Source organism: Passer domesticus, chromosome 3 (genome assembly GCF_036417665.1).
Source record: "Passer domesticus isolate bPasDom1 chromosome 3, bPasDom1.hap1, whole genome shotgun sequence".
Classification (NCBI taxonomy): domain Eukaryota; kingdom Metazoa; phylum Chordata; class Aves; order Passeriformes; family Passeridae; genus Passer; species Passer domesticus.
The window spans coordinates 109,839,926-109,854,580 of NC_087476.1; the positions used below are offsets into that span (position 1 = coordinate 109,839,926).

Here is a 14,655-nt window from a genome sequence, read left to right on the forward strand (position 1 = left end):
TTTGGTGGGTTTTTGGTTTTTATTTTAACAATTCCTTGAGGTCTTTCATACTCCTTGGCACCTGCCTCCTAGTCACTCTGTGTCCCTCAATGTGCATTATGAGGGAAGAGCAGGGCAGCTGCTCATGGCTTGGAGGTCCTGACCTGTGTACCTGGGAGACACAAGGCTTTCCAAAAATGTAAGAGCATTGATTTGATGGCCCAAACAAGGGCACATCTAGTCAGGCTGGATGGGCAGCAGGAGCATGGTGTCATTGTCCAAAACAGTGTGGGTCTATGGTGTTCCCCTGCAAAGCCAGGATTTGCTGGAAGTAGGAGAGCTTAAGATTTTGGCATTTATCTTCCTCTCCAGCATGAGAAATTGAAAGGTATCAGGAGTGTTCTCTGAATGTTAATTTCTGTTTGCTTTGTCCTTATTCCAGGGTTTTTTGTTGTTTTGGGTTTTTTTTACCTCTCTTACTTCTGACAGTTTAAAGGACTCCAAGAGTTATGCTTCAGAATGAAAAGCAGACAGTTGTGCTCTGAAAACAGCTGAAACTTTGCAATTATGAGGCAGTGATTCCCTCTGTCCCTGTCTGAGCTGGAATTGCTTTTCCCCAGCTCAGCAGCACCCACCTGCTCACACTCCTCTGCTCCCCTTCTCACCACAGAAAACAGGGCCAGCATGGATAGGGCAGTAATCCTTAACCAGTAACCAGGAAAAAGGCAAACACTCAAGGAAGTATGGGGGAAAAAATTATTTAATCCCTGTAACAATCACTTTATTGTTTGGTTTGGTTTTTGATTTATGGTCGGGGCTTTTTTTTTCGCCTGGAGGTTTTCTGATGGTTCAAGAGATAAAAAAACTCTTTCTGCCATAATCTGTAGCTTTAATAATCACCCAAGTAATTGCATTGTTTGTAAACTGTGTGGTAATGAGCATGTGTAGAGCTGTGATGCAGAAAGCAGAGCTAAATCTGGCCGAGGGTGCCAGGCAATATGCAGTGCAGAAGTAATGATTATTAATAGTGTGTGTTGACTTAGGCTGATAATGCCCCAGAGTTTTTGTGCCGAATCACCAGCGGGAAGCGGATGCTCTGTGCAGAAGACAAATACCTCGTAACCAGGAAACTGCCTGTGCCTGGGCTGCCTGGGGCTGGGCTGACATTGGAGGCAGCATTTCCCCAGGACACAGCCTTGGGGTGGTCCTGAGCAGCCACCAGGGCAGGGGATGTGACCTGTGCCTTGCAGGTCTCCTTTCCCAAAGGATCACAGAACTGTGTTTGGACACGATGCACGACACAGGTTCGCCTGTGGGGAGTTAATTATTCCCATAACCAGAGATAATCAGTGCTGAGCCCTATTTTTGGAGGCAAATGCCAGGTGAGCTGGTGAAATATTAAAGAGGAAAAGTTATTACACAGTTTGAATTGCATAGTCCCTCACTGAAATTTAACTGAAAAAAACCAAAACCTCAGAGTATTGAAATAAGAAAATGCTAGATTAATCCAGGAAAGATCCCTAAACCAACCCAAAACCTAGAATCATCGCCTTTTCTTTCTTTTCTGGCTCTTATTCAACCTTTTCAAATAGGACCATATGTGACTGTCAAGGCCCTGGGAGGGGTTGGGAAGAAACTCTTCATTTACTTTCTTCTTTAAACATCTCATTTTCTACTCTCCATCTTTCCCAGAATTCCCTGCGTTTATGGGAAGAAACCTCTGATATGGCAAATGAAAAGTTAAACCACGGCTGTGGTAACTTGTAGCATTTCAGAACCTAGGAAACTGTGTAGCAAAAAAAATTCAAACAACAGTTGTTCTTCCTCTCCACTTTTTGACACTTTTGAATAATTAATGAAATGCTGAAAGTCAAAGAAATTGGTAGGAATCAGCAACATTGAGGATGTAAAGTAATAGCAGAGAAAAATAGTGTTCTTTTAAATTCCTATTATTATTATTATACCTAAAATAATGCAGTAAAAAATTGTCAGGGGAAATGTGGTACTCAAACATTTTGCTTGAAGAATAGAGAGGGCTTGACATTTTCAGAAAATAGTTCCAAGATAAGTTTTGGGTGGGAAAAATACTTCTAGCAAGACATTTTGGGAAGGTCTGATAGTAAATATTATTCTTCTAAGGAGAATTGTGGACATTTAGAGGAAATAAAGAGATTTTCCTTAAGCCAGAGCTGCAAGTGGCGTCCACTCAAATGTAGTGATTCATGCTGCCTTGTTTAAGGATCTGAGATCCCTTATATTCAAAAGAAAAACTGGGAAAGGCTCCAACCATAAGGGCAATTAATACTTCAGATGTGAAATTTAGAGCCAAAATTTTCACAAACAAAGGTGCTTCTCATTGTAGGGCACTACTTCTCGTATCACGTGAGCTGGAATTCCAGTTGGTAAAACAAGCAGCTAAAATGTCACCTAGGATATTTAGAAAAATGATCTCATTGCACAAGGTGGTGATTTTAAGGGGTTATGCCAAACACCAGCATGCAACTTTGCATTGTCAGATCCCAGGAAATATCACCTGCAACCCAAGGCCATTGGCATTGTTTAGTGAAAGCTTTCATAAAGATTTCTCCAGCTATCCGTCTAGGCCTGGATAAGACCTCTGAGGGGCATTTTCTGGCAGCAGAGAGCTGCTCCTTCTGTTTTCACTGTAGGACTAAGGGGGACCAGAAACCTTGGCAGCTGAGATCTCCCAAACCTGGTCTGTAAGAGATGGAGGACACAACCACAGATGCAGCACAAATGCCTCTTTCCTTCTGGATATTTAACAAGAAGTGACTAAAAACCTGTGCACTAGAGAGTGGGGCACTAAATAGCTAAGAATTGCAGTAGTAATAGTGGGAGGAATTGATTTTTTTTTCATTACTTAGACTTGTAAGCAAGTTTCTTCACTGCCCATGGAACTAAAGGATCATTTGGGGACTTGGGGTTTCTGCTAAGAAACATCATATTTGAGGATAGGTGATTGATCAGGTATCCATGGAGTTCTGTCATGGCAGACCTTAGGAAGTGGTATCATTGATTTCCTCAAGCTGGAAACAACTAAAATCGCTTTTGTTGCAGAGTAAGTGGTTTGGATCCTATTTTCCCACTGCATATTGTACTTTGCAGACTAAAAAAGACATGAGAAATAGAAGTGACTGATTTTTCCATTCCTTAAGCTGCCTCCATGTGGGCTGATTGCTCAGGGGATTTCAAGGCAGACTGAAACACAGACAAACGCTGGCTTCGTGTACGCTCTTAAATATTGCTGTGTTTTGAATTTTATTAGAAACTTGGCAGGCTTCAGCTTGAGCTCTAACTGCCTTTTCTGCCTTCAGTTTATCAGCTACCATAATTTTAGATGCACAATCATAGTGTGCAACCGTGTAGCCCAGCACGCATGAGCAAGGGAAGCACTCTAAAAACATGTCTGGTTAAAGTACTTGTCAAATTAGTAGCTGTCAGCCAGGATGAATTAGACCCAAAATGGTACATGCACAAGTGAGGAAACACGTTCTCCAGCACGCCTTGTACCATCAGTCCTGCTGTGCTTGGACAGGGAGCTCAACCCAGGAAAAAGCCAGGATCTTCTCTCTCTCATATTGCCGGAGTTCTGCCCGAAGGCACCTTGGGTCTACGTACTGGAGGGGATATGTATTCAAAGGAGAGGATGTGATAAACCCATACATCTGTCAGAAAGTAAAGGCAGCCTCGTGATCTTTCTGAGCTGGTTGCAGCTCTAAATCCTGCCGATGAGGCAGCCATAATTCCTTGTGCGAGACGCTGAAGGCAGATGTACAAATCCTGCTTTAACAGGGGAAGTAGGTGTTTTTCCATTGCTCCAAAGAAGCATTTCACTTGTGGAATCAGTGCCCTCTATTTAGTTTTGCTGCAGTTTGTCCTGTCCAGGGTGCAAAATGCAGGATGGCAGATGCTCCTGGGTCTGGCTGATCAGGTTTCATAAACCCACAGGGACGTGGAGGACACGAGAAATTTGGGAAGAAGAGGTGGGTGCAAAACTCGTGCGGAAGGAACCCAATTCTTGGGAGCAGCACCAGCCCTCAACACTTTGATAACCCAAAAGGCAGGAGAAATAAAAAGCTGATTGATAACTGATAATGCTGTTTGTGTGATGAGATGCTTTCTTGAGCATGGTCCAGGCCACAGCACGTCTGGGTGGCAGCTTGCCACCTGCAAGGGAGATCTTTGTGGTCTCTATCAGTGTGAGACAAGGAAACTCCCTGCTTTATTTTGCTTCCCACACAAAGAGATCCTGTGCTGGCTGGTGTGCAGATCCTCTGCTTGTTAGGAGCTGAGGTGTGCCTCAGAGGCGGGGGACTCAGTTGTTCTTCAGGGCACTGCAACACAGGCCTGCCTTGGGGACAGCAAGGGCTTGCCTGGCGTGGCTGGCACAGCTCTCTGAAGCAGAGGTTTCATCACACCACAGGGAAACACCAGGGAAATAAACAAGGCTTCCAGGTAGTCTATCAAACGCCCACATCACCCCGTCTCAAGGTGGAGTGATAATGAAGACGGCGTGGGGAAAGGCAGTCTGTACTCAGGGAGGTTTTCATAACTGAAATTGGAAATAAATCACTGCAGATGTGATGGCTCATGCCAGCTCTCATCCATGCTCATCCGCTCGCTCTGCTTTCCTTTCCATTTGCTAATTCCTCCGCTGCAAAGCACTGTTATCCTGGTTTACTACCCAGCTGGGATAGTCTCTGAATCTGCCTTGTAGAGGAGCTGCACAGACACAAATCAAACACCTCAGCCTGGGAGAATAAATTAGGAAATGAGAACTGGAAAGCCTGACACATTTGATGTTGCAGAATTAGGTGTGCTGAACTGATTAGCAGCAAAGCCCACAGCACTTTGTCATATTTGTGTGCCCCCTTGAAACTGAAAGCCCACTGTCATGGTGCCAGATAGCAGCCCCCCAGAAAGGAGGGCTCCATGGCCTGCCCCTCCCCTCCCATCATTCCAGAGAAGTTAGAGCAAGGTCTGGGAAAGCAGCCGTGTGCTGGAGACCTTGTGAGATGTGGCTCAGAATAGAAACGCTCTGCCTCACCACAGCCCTCTTGGAAGCCGTCTTTCAGCCAGAAGGGGTTTGTTCCCATCTCCTTACTGACAATGCCCCAGCTGTAGAGCAGGAGAAACCAGGGTTTGCACACTTCCCTGGGTAGTTTTTGTGTTCTTGGGTGAAGGGCAGATGTTCTTGCCTTGTTTATTGCCATCAGAGATGTGGATCTTTATTTTGGAACAGATGGACAAAGGCAGACATTTCATGGTCGTGAATTAGGAGGGAAGGCTGGACTGTGCTTATCTTACCATGCTTTGGGAAGCCAGATTGCTCCCCAAGGCAGCTTGGCGTGTTCCTGGTCTCACGTCCAGCCAGCCTGGCTTGCACAACTGTGCCTCACACAGCTCTGTGGTGCGATGAAAACCAACCCTTCAAGGTTTAAAATCAGCTCTGGGTTGTGCCAAACCATGCAGAGCAGGAGGTGCTGGAACAGCAGGGCTGCCTGGAAATGTCAGAGAATGGAGAGTGGCACTTCAGGGCTGCTGGTGAAATCTGCAGCCTGCAGCTGCCGAGCAGGAGGCAGATGAGCTTGGGGGGGCTGGAGGGTGTTGTCTGTGCTGCATCAAGCAGCAGAGAGCTGGGTGAGAGATGGATCACTTTCAGGAAATGGCCATCCTTGGGGTAAGCTAGGACCCACTGTTGCTGTGCCTGAGGCATATCAGCCATGCCACAGTCCAGCCAGGGGTTTTGTCAGGCAGTGGCAGTGGTGCCATTGCACACAGGGATGCAAAAGGGAGGGTGGCTGGGGTGGCTCTCCCTCAGTGCAGTGGGCTGAAGTGCAAGGCAGTGATCCGAAGCATTTTGAAGATGTTTTCTCCTGATATCTTCCCATTTGGCATGAATCCAACTCTGCTGGCAAGAGCCCAGCAGTGCATTGTTGCTTAGAATCACAGAACCATTAAGATTGGAAAAGACTTCTGGTATCATCGGGTCCAGCCTTTGACCAAATACCACCAAGTCAACTAAACCACAGCACTGAGTGCCATGTTTGCTCTTCCACCACTTCCCTGGGCAGCCTGTTCCAATGCCTGGACACCTTTTCACTGAAGAAATTCTTCCTGATGTCCAAGCTGAACAGCTTGAGGATATTTCCTCTTGTCCTATCGCTAGCTGCCTAGGAGAAGAGGCCAACACCCACCTTGGGTCAAATCTCCTGTCAGGGATTTGTCGAGAGTGATAAAGTCTCCCCTGAGCCTCCTTTCTCCAAGTTAACCCCCACCCCAGCTCCCTCAGCTGCTCCTCACAGAACTTGTGCTCCAGACTTTTCAACAGCTCCATTGTCCTCTGGACTTGCTCCAGCACCTCGGTGTCTGTCCTGAATTGAGAGGTCCAGAACTGGACACTCAAGGTGTGGCTTCACAAGTGCCAAGTACAGGGCAAGAATCACTGTCCTGCTGGCCACACTATTCCTGATCCAGGCCAGGCTGACATTGGCTTTCTTGGCCACCTGGGCACACGCTGGCTCATTTTCAGGTGCTGTGAACCAGCACCCCCAGGTCCTTTTCTGCCGGGCAGTTCTGCAGCCACTCTACCCCCAGCCTGTAATGCTGCAGGGGGTTTTGAACCTTCTACCATTGGCCTTGACCCCTCAGCCTGGCCAGATCCTTCTGCAGAGCCTTCCTGCCCTCCAGCAGGACTCATCAAGGAGTGTGGGGATGAGCTGGCTCATGCTCAGCTGCCTGCTCCATCCCACACTGATCAGAGAAGTATCAGGGCTGAAGTCCTGTCAGTCCTGGTGAAAGCTCACTATCACTCTGACTCTGGGAGTGCTCTGCAAAGAGCCAAGTGCCTTTTGGCCACATCAGCCTTGCTGTGCATTTCCAGGCAAACCTGCCAGGAAGCATGTGCCTAGGATGTAACATGCGTGCTGGTTTCCTTGTTGCAGGTAGATGCAAAGATGCTGACTCAAATCTCTCAGGAGAATTAGGCAAGTTCTTTGCTGGCTTCTCCATGTGTCTGAATTATTCAAGCAATTCAAAGTAGAGAGTAGGTTACTCAGGGACCCTCTGTGAGAAGCCAGAATGGAGACAGTCTGGTGAAAAATGCAGGGAGATTAGGAAAGCTGAAGCAGTAGGATCCCCTGGGCAGATAGCCAGGGAGGCTCTGCTGAGGAAGCAGGACTGCTAACACTGGAGGTGGTGATTGGATCAGAGAAGTGGGTGCTTGTAGCTCCTGCACCTGACAGTGTGCAGGCTCACTCTGGGTCCCCCTTGCTGGAATTTTGTCCCCTGAATTTCAGCAGCATTGCACAGGGCAGAAATCAGTGCAGTTTTATAGGATGTGAGACAGTGGCTCCAGACAAATCTGGTTTTGAATTCGGGAGCAGCAATCAACCAGCATGGCCCCCTTCTTGAACTTTTCACAGTTGTGTGTCCATGTCAGGCTTTGCACATCTGTGCATATCAAGTGCTCCCCTATTACAGAAATCTGGCATACAGAATCACTCATCTCTTTCAGGAGCAAGTGAAAAATTTGCCTTGTGTTTCCTGGTTTTGGCAGCGATTCTCACCCTTTTATCCGAAGCCCTTGAGATGTGAGAGGCAGGGATGGTTCCTTGCACACTGCAGATGGGCTGCTGCATGACAGAAATGAAATGATTCGTCTTGTGTGTAATCCAGAGGCTCAGCTGAGTTACTCATCAAGCCCTTTATAAACCACTTTGTAGACTGCCACTGCTGCTTATTACTTATGATATCTTACATTGTCTGATGAGTTACAGGATTTTGCCTGCTACTTCTTCCATCACATTGAACTCTGAGCAGCTTTAGTGTCTCAGGCAGCTTCTGCTGACTCAGAGAACTCAGCTCTGCTGAGGAGCACTGAGTGGTTTGGAAGTGCACTGTGCAATCCACTGGAACCTGGAAGCTGAAGGGTGAGGGCTTCCAACAGGTACACTTGGAAATGTTCAGCATGGAAGCTGAAGGGTGAGGGCTTCCAACAGGTACACTTGGAAATGTTCAGCCTGGTGGCATTTGGGTTAGGAACTTTCTCCAGCTCTCTGTGTTTTGCTGCAAAGCATGCAGTCACTGGGATTGAGGAGGCACATTCTCTGTCTGATTTCCGTGGAGTTTGGGTGCAATAGGATTTTACACGCATTTTCTGGAGTTTTGAGTTTCATTTCCTCATCAACAAATACAAGTCTGTACAGGAATGGAAAGCACTGAAGTACTGGAGAAGGTTCTGGTGGAAGTTCTGTGGAAGAAGCACTGATATGAAAGTGTCTAACTTTGGCTCATCATGGTGTGGTGGAAATAAAGGGATCAGCTGAAAATCTCTTACACTGTGTGCTGCTGGCTCTTGCTGGAAACTTCTTCCCTTTTTTTTTTTTTTCCCCTTGCTCTGTGCAAGGGGAAAATACCACAGCTGCTTTCTGTGAAAAGTCATGTTTCCTAAACAGCTCCTGAGTCTGGGAGGCAGGCAATGAGGTACTCTGGATGCATCAACACGAAACCCCCTGGAAAACATTGTTTATGTCCCAGCCATCCTGGTGGCATGCTGGGAGACAAGCCTTATGCTGGTGGCATAATTCTGGAGCTCACTCTCTGCTTCAGAGCATGATTCCTGCTATCAGTATTTCCAAAATAAAACAGCCAGGACTTTCAGAGATATGGGGGGGCCAGGGGGGCAGCCTGCCTGCCTAACCCTGAGCTCTGGGGTGGTTTTGGGCATGGCAGGGCTGGATTTGGGGCAGCCTGGCATAACCCCAAGAGAAAGCTGCCACAGGAGGCAGGGTCCATCTATGCTCCCAGCAGCAGCACAAGGGTAATGGGCAGACATTAACCATGGGAGCTGATCCTCAGGTTCTCTGTAGACTCCTACAAATTTGGCCAGGGTCTGAACTACTAACCAGTTAAGAGAAAAATGCTTTCTTCTTTCAAAGAAGCACTGCCTGGGGTTGGATCTAAGGCTTTGGTAGGTACGTTTAGTTTTGACTCACTTGTATTTGTTTGGCATCCCAGCTCTGTTTGGTAACCATGTGAAATGAGAGGGATTTCCAAAGAGATCTGGAGTTTTCCCCACCGCCTCTAGCAAGAATCCCTCCCTGCAGCCTCTCAGTCCTGTTCCCTTCCCAGAGTCCGGGATTCCTCTGCACTCACACCCTGGGTTGCTGAGCTCCCTGTCCAGCTTCTCTCATCCTTCTTCTGTGTTGATGTCACAGTCCTCTTTTGAAATTGTTTATTTCCCCCCTTGCTGCCTTCACCTTGTCAGAAATCAGAAAAGACCACGGGCAGGACATTTTCCCCATGGTTTGGGTCAGGAGGGAGGGCATGGAGAGCACCACTCTGTGGGCAGAGCTGGCTGGCAGGAGGAGGATGGGGAAAGAGCCCCAGCCACAGCCTGGCCCCAGCCCCAGGCTCCACTGCAGCACCATGACCTACATACACCCCTGCTGCTGGTGGATGCGTTCCCAGACTTCTAAAGAGTTTGTTCCCCTTGGCCTTGCAGGGAGGAGCCAGGGACGTTTTTTGGGGCCAGGCTGGGAACACTGCTCTCCTCAGAAGAGCTTCCTTAGTGTGCACTTTTGTGCGGTGTAAATAATGAATCGTACATTTAATATTAAACATCCTGTGCACTTAGCAGACCTTGCTGCGCATGTGAAACTTGGCAGACAAGGTGCACGAAGGTGGTTTGTCTTTACAGCCATGCAGGATTTCTAATGTGCCCCATTCTTTTTTTGGGGAGGAGCAAGGTTTGATCCTCTGCTCTTCCTTCTGCTGCTCCAGTCACACCTCAGTGCATCTTCCACTGTGCTGAGCACAGTCCTCAAAGTTCCTCTGCCTTGGCCATCCTGCCCTTTCAACCACAACTACCCATATCTCCTCATCCTTCTGCACTAAAACCTCAGCTGCCTACACGGGCATGGTTCAGTGCACAGCCCAGGAGGACCACAGACATGGGCAGAGAAAGCCTGAGGGATCTGCTTATAGTGAAACAGCAGAAATGTGTGTGCAGAGCCTGGTGGATCCAAGGCTGTTTACTGGCAGGAAACTCAGCAGGATGCTGGAGCTGAGCAAGGGAGATGGAGCAAGAGAAAATTAGTCATTTGGGAGGGAAGGACTGTCAGTACAGTGGGTGACGTCTGCATGGTTAGCTCACAGCCTTCCAGGGACATGCTGGGAACCCCTCCTCTGGAGTAATTTAAAATCCAAATGTGCTCATCCATAGGGAGGGATCCTGCACGGGCAACAGGAGTGTATAAGCATGGATGCATCCATAGGTCAGGTGGTGAACAGCAGCAGGATGCACTTGGTTTTTCCATCCCAAATTTCTGTGGCTCAATGACCATTGATCATTTTGGAAAGCTAACCACATTACTCCACAGCTTCAGGTGAATAAGGAAGCAAGCAGACTCCCTGGGGACGTGGCACACTGTAAAGCAGGCATCCATCTGGGAGAGCATTATTGCATTAGCTCAGCATTCCTGTTGGTATTGATGCATGTTCTGCTCTTGGGTTGCTCCTTGCAAGTGAAGGCTGCGTGGGGTGATGAGACAAGGCTGGGCACTCTGATTTTTTAGGTGCTGTTGTTTGTTTATGTAAAATTCATGGGAACCAGAGGGAAGGGGAAAAAATTTGGATGAAGATGAAAAATGGTGCTGCACATAAAGCTAGGTCTGAATCTATAGAGCTGGCCTTTAATTCAGTCGTCATAGTCTGAAAGCAGCACACACACACACATGTGCAAACCCAGGCTGCAGATAATGAATTTTGAGAAAATGAGCCCTCAGCTGCCTCCTCCCAAGCTTTACTTTTTAGAGAATGCCCTTCCTTAATTTTGGAAATGATTGCATTATCTCAAACTGCTTGTAAATCTTGTTAGCCAAGTAATATAGTTTGGACTAAATGTCTGTTCCTACATGAGCCTCAGGGGAGTATGGAAAATAACCAATGCAGCCCTGTTGCAACCTCCCACTAGCTCTACAAAAGAGACTCCTTTTTTCTGATTAACCTCAGTTCCTTTCAGCAGTGAGGCAGAGAGAGGCAACAAGATTAATGAAAATTAGGTCTATTAAAGCCAGCCTTGTTCTCTAGTCGTGTGTAGAGCCTTGCCACAAGCTGAACACGTCACCAAATGCACAATTAATCAAAGTGGAGTGCAGGCACTTGGTGTCTCCGTGTGCATGTGTGTGTGTGTGTGTTTGTGTGAGCATGCACTAAGGTGGCTGCTCCAGATTTGCAATTGAAAGGAGCAGAGGAACAGAAGCAAGATGTTAGCTTTCCTATTTATTATTTATGTGGTTGAGAGTCTGCACCCAGCAAAGCTCGTGGAGCTGTGACTGATGAGTTAATTGGATACCACACTGGCATCTCTGGAAGAAGCTGTGGAAACCCAGGGACAGAAATAGTAGCTGGGACTGCAGGAGAGCATGTCCAATGTGTGTTGACGTGCTTAGTGATGCAAAGCCACAGCTCCTGCTCCTGCTCCTGCTCCTGCTCCAAAGGGAAGGGACTTGTCACCATTGGCTTTATTCCCCAAAGGACTCCGGTGTAGGGTTGGAGCTTCTATAAGGATCAAGATTCCTTATATTAAAGCTGTCTGATCCCCAGCTTTGGGGGAATTTCTGGGGACGTGCCAGAGACAGGCCCAGCTGCATTTCTGTACATCCCAGATGAGTCTTAGACTCCCACTGTTGGCACTTTTCTCCTACCAGCTGCTGCCATCCACCCCCTTTTCCTGCTTTTCTGACGGGGTTTTATGGGGTGGGGAGGACCCCGAAGCCACTGGTGGCAGCGATTTCTCTGGCCATCCCTCAGTGTGTGATTGCCCAGCTGACCTCCTCGGATGTGTGTCTGTGCACCTCCTCTCTGCCCGTGCAGAACCCAGAGCCTTCACTCTGTCTCAGTGGTGGTCCAGCTCTGAGTTTCCCTTTACCATGAACCGAGTCCAGTTTCTCTCCATGTATCCTCCAGGGGAGCTCCCAAAGCCCCATTAAATTGCACAGGGCCGTGTTGCATCCATTCTCCTGGCCCCGGTGCTGTGGTGGAATTGGGTCTTGGCCAGACAGGATTCCTCTTGTATGGTCCTGTACCAAGGGGTTGTTTGGATCACAGGGACAATGCAAGGGGAGTGAAGGGACTTGGAGACTTTCCCACTGTCCCGATGGGGAGCAAGAAGGAAACCCCCCAGCCCCTCTGCAGCTCTGCTTGAAAACTGCTTTGGGGCTAAACACCTCTAAACATTTTTCATGTGATGCTTTCGGGAGAAAATCACAAGCTGACATTGTCTGAAAGCCAGTCTAAGCCTGCTGATGGCAAATGGGATGAAAACAGTCCAACAAGTCCAACACTTTACAGAGAACCTGGGCAAATGTAGATCTCATTCTGGTAGACCGTGCTGCCTTTGGGAGCAATGCAGCAGCTGAAGATGGTGGGTGTTACCTTTCCAGTCTCCCTGCAGAGATTGTGGGGAGCTCTGCAGTGGAGGTTTCCTGTGGGCATGTGTGCTCAAGCAGTCCCAGAAGGCTGGCTTGCACATGTCACCCATCTTCATCACCCTGTAGCAAACAGCACAAGAGATGGTGGCCAGCTGGGCTTACCAAGGTCAGAGCAGGGGCATTAGGGTCATTTTTCCCTTTGGTGGGACCATTGAAAGGGAAGTAGTAACCAGTTCTAGTGACCAGCAGGCCTCTGTGCACCCCTCTTTTGCTGTAGGCAGCACCATGCCAAGGCCCTGGCTGCACTTGCTCAGTGCCAGGCAAAGCTCCGTGTTTTTCTGTGGCTGGGAAGCCCTGAGCCAGAAGCAGTCACTGGTGGAGAGCTCTGATGGGGGTCCAGATGGGCAGAGCCCTCCAGCAGACTCAGTCCTGTGCCCAGCCCAGGTGCTGAGCAGGACCTTGGCAGAGTCACGTTGTTCCTGTGTTGCTTCTCCTCCCTATCCATCATCCCAGAGCTGTTCCACATGGAAGATGTCAGTGCTTCTATGGCACAAGAAGAAAATATCAGTGTGTCCAAGGGTACATAAAGATCAGCAATTAAGTTGTTTCATTCTGCAAGCATCCCCCTACCATGGTGAGTGGTTTGATTTAGCTTGGTTTGTGGATCTTGCCAGGAGCTGTAGTTTCATTCCCACCACAAAGCTGAGCCCACTGTGGGAAGATCTCGTCCCTTTCTGTGATAAGGAGCAGCCCCTTTGCTCACTCTTTTCTCAGGGAGAGTCACTTTCTGACTCTGGGGGACACCATCAAGGTCCCAGCAAAGACAGAGAGAGGAAAAAGCCTTTTGTTCCTGCAGCAGAGCAGCCCTGCCCGGGGTACCCCACTGGAGAAAGACATCACAGGCTTGTGACTGGGTGGTCAGCTTTGGGCTCTGAACTGTTGGAGAAGGGTGTGAGCAGATCTAGAGAGCACTTTCCCATAGGAAAGGACAGGAGGATGTGACCTCTGGAACTACACCCTGGGCTGCCTGTTTGCCCTCTGCATCTCGCAGTGATTTCATTTCCATACCCTTCTCTTCCAACCAGGCACTCAGCCGTGAAGCACAAGGTTGAAAGGAGTCAAGCCAGGGAGGGAGCATGGGGAAGTAAGGTTGCTGTAGGATAAAAACAGCTGATGGTTGAAATCCTATCCACTGAGAGCCAGGGGAAACCTTCCCCCACGGGTTATGCTGAGTCCTACATGGCTCAGAGAAAAGGGAGTTAAATTACCCCTTTACCCAGTAAATTCAACCCTTTTTGCTTTCTACAGACACAGCAATTTTATTTTTTTTTGTTCATCTTACTGCATGCAGTTATATGTTTCAGAATTATCATCTGGATTCCCTAGGATCCCATTATTACTGTGCTGTTGGCCATGCAGGTTAGGTCAGACTCTCCCAAAGGAGCAGAACCTGCCCAGAACCACTCTTCTGGGTCCACACTTGCCTGGTGAGCTTTCCAGACCTCAGCTGCTCTTCAGCCTTTACCAGGGCCTTGAACAACCTAGTAGAGAGGTGGCCGTGGGAGTTGAAAGACCTCTTGGTGGCCTCACTGGTGCTGGGCTGTGGTGTCCCTGACTCCCTGCCCATCATCCTCTCCCTTTCTGATGCACCCAGCTCGGGACACAGAGAAAGGTGGAGGGAGAGTTGCACCATTTCCAGAATCCCTGGTTTGGGGCTACCTTCCAGCATCTTTGGGCCAATTCTTTGTTCCTAGCTGTTTGGCCTGGACTGAATGAGAAAGCCTATTTGTTAATATTTTCTCATAAAAACACAGGGGCTTGCATGGGTTTTTTTACCTAAACTTTCATTTAAGGTAACTGTATTTTCCTCCTAAACATCTGATTCTGTATTTAATCATGCTAATTTTCTGATCTCAACAACATGTCAGTGCCACAATTTGGTGCACTGTAGGTAAGAATATGAAAACCCTTTTGTTTCTTTGAAATACGTTGCTTTTTCATTTCACCGAGATCATTTATTCTTGTGTCAAGGAAGAATAAATGAGAAGTGTCAGGCAGACCTTTTATATATTGTTTTATCTTTAAGCTAAACAAATCCTCTGTGTGCAGCCTGGCTTAGTATGGAAATCTCTGCACTCCTTTATCAGTTGTCACCCTGTTACTTGATGTTCTCCCTTTCTGAAGAGGAATAACAGAAACCTCATATGTGCCCTTGCTGCTG

At 48.0% G+C, this 14,655-nt stretch overlaps 1 protein-coding gene across 5 annotated transcripts in view; it reads left to right on the forward strand.

The window, feature by feature from the left end:
• Positions 1–14,655, forward strand: part of SLC8A1 (solute carrier family 8 member A1) — a 104,188-nt gene that overhangs the window by 33,174 nt on the left and 56,359 nt on the right. The window lies entirely within an intron of this gene.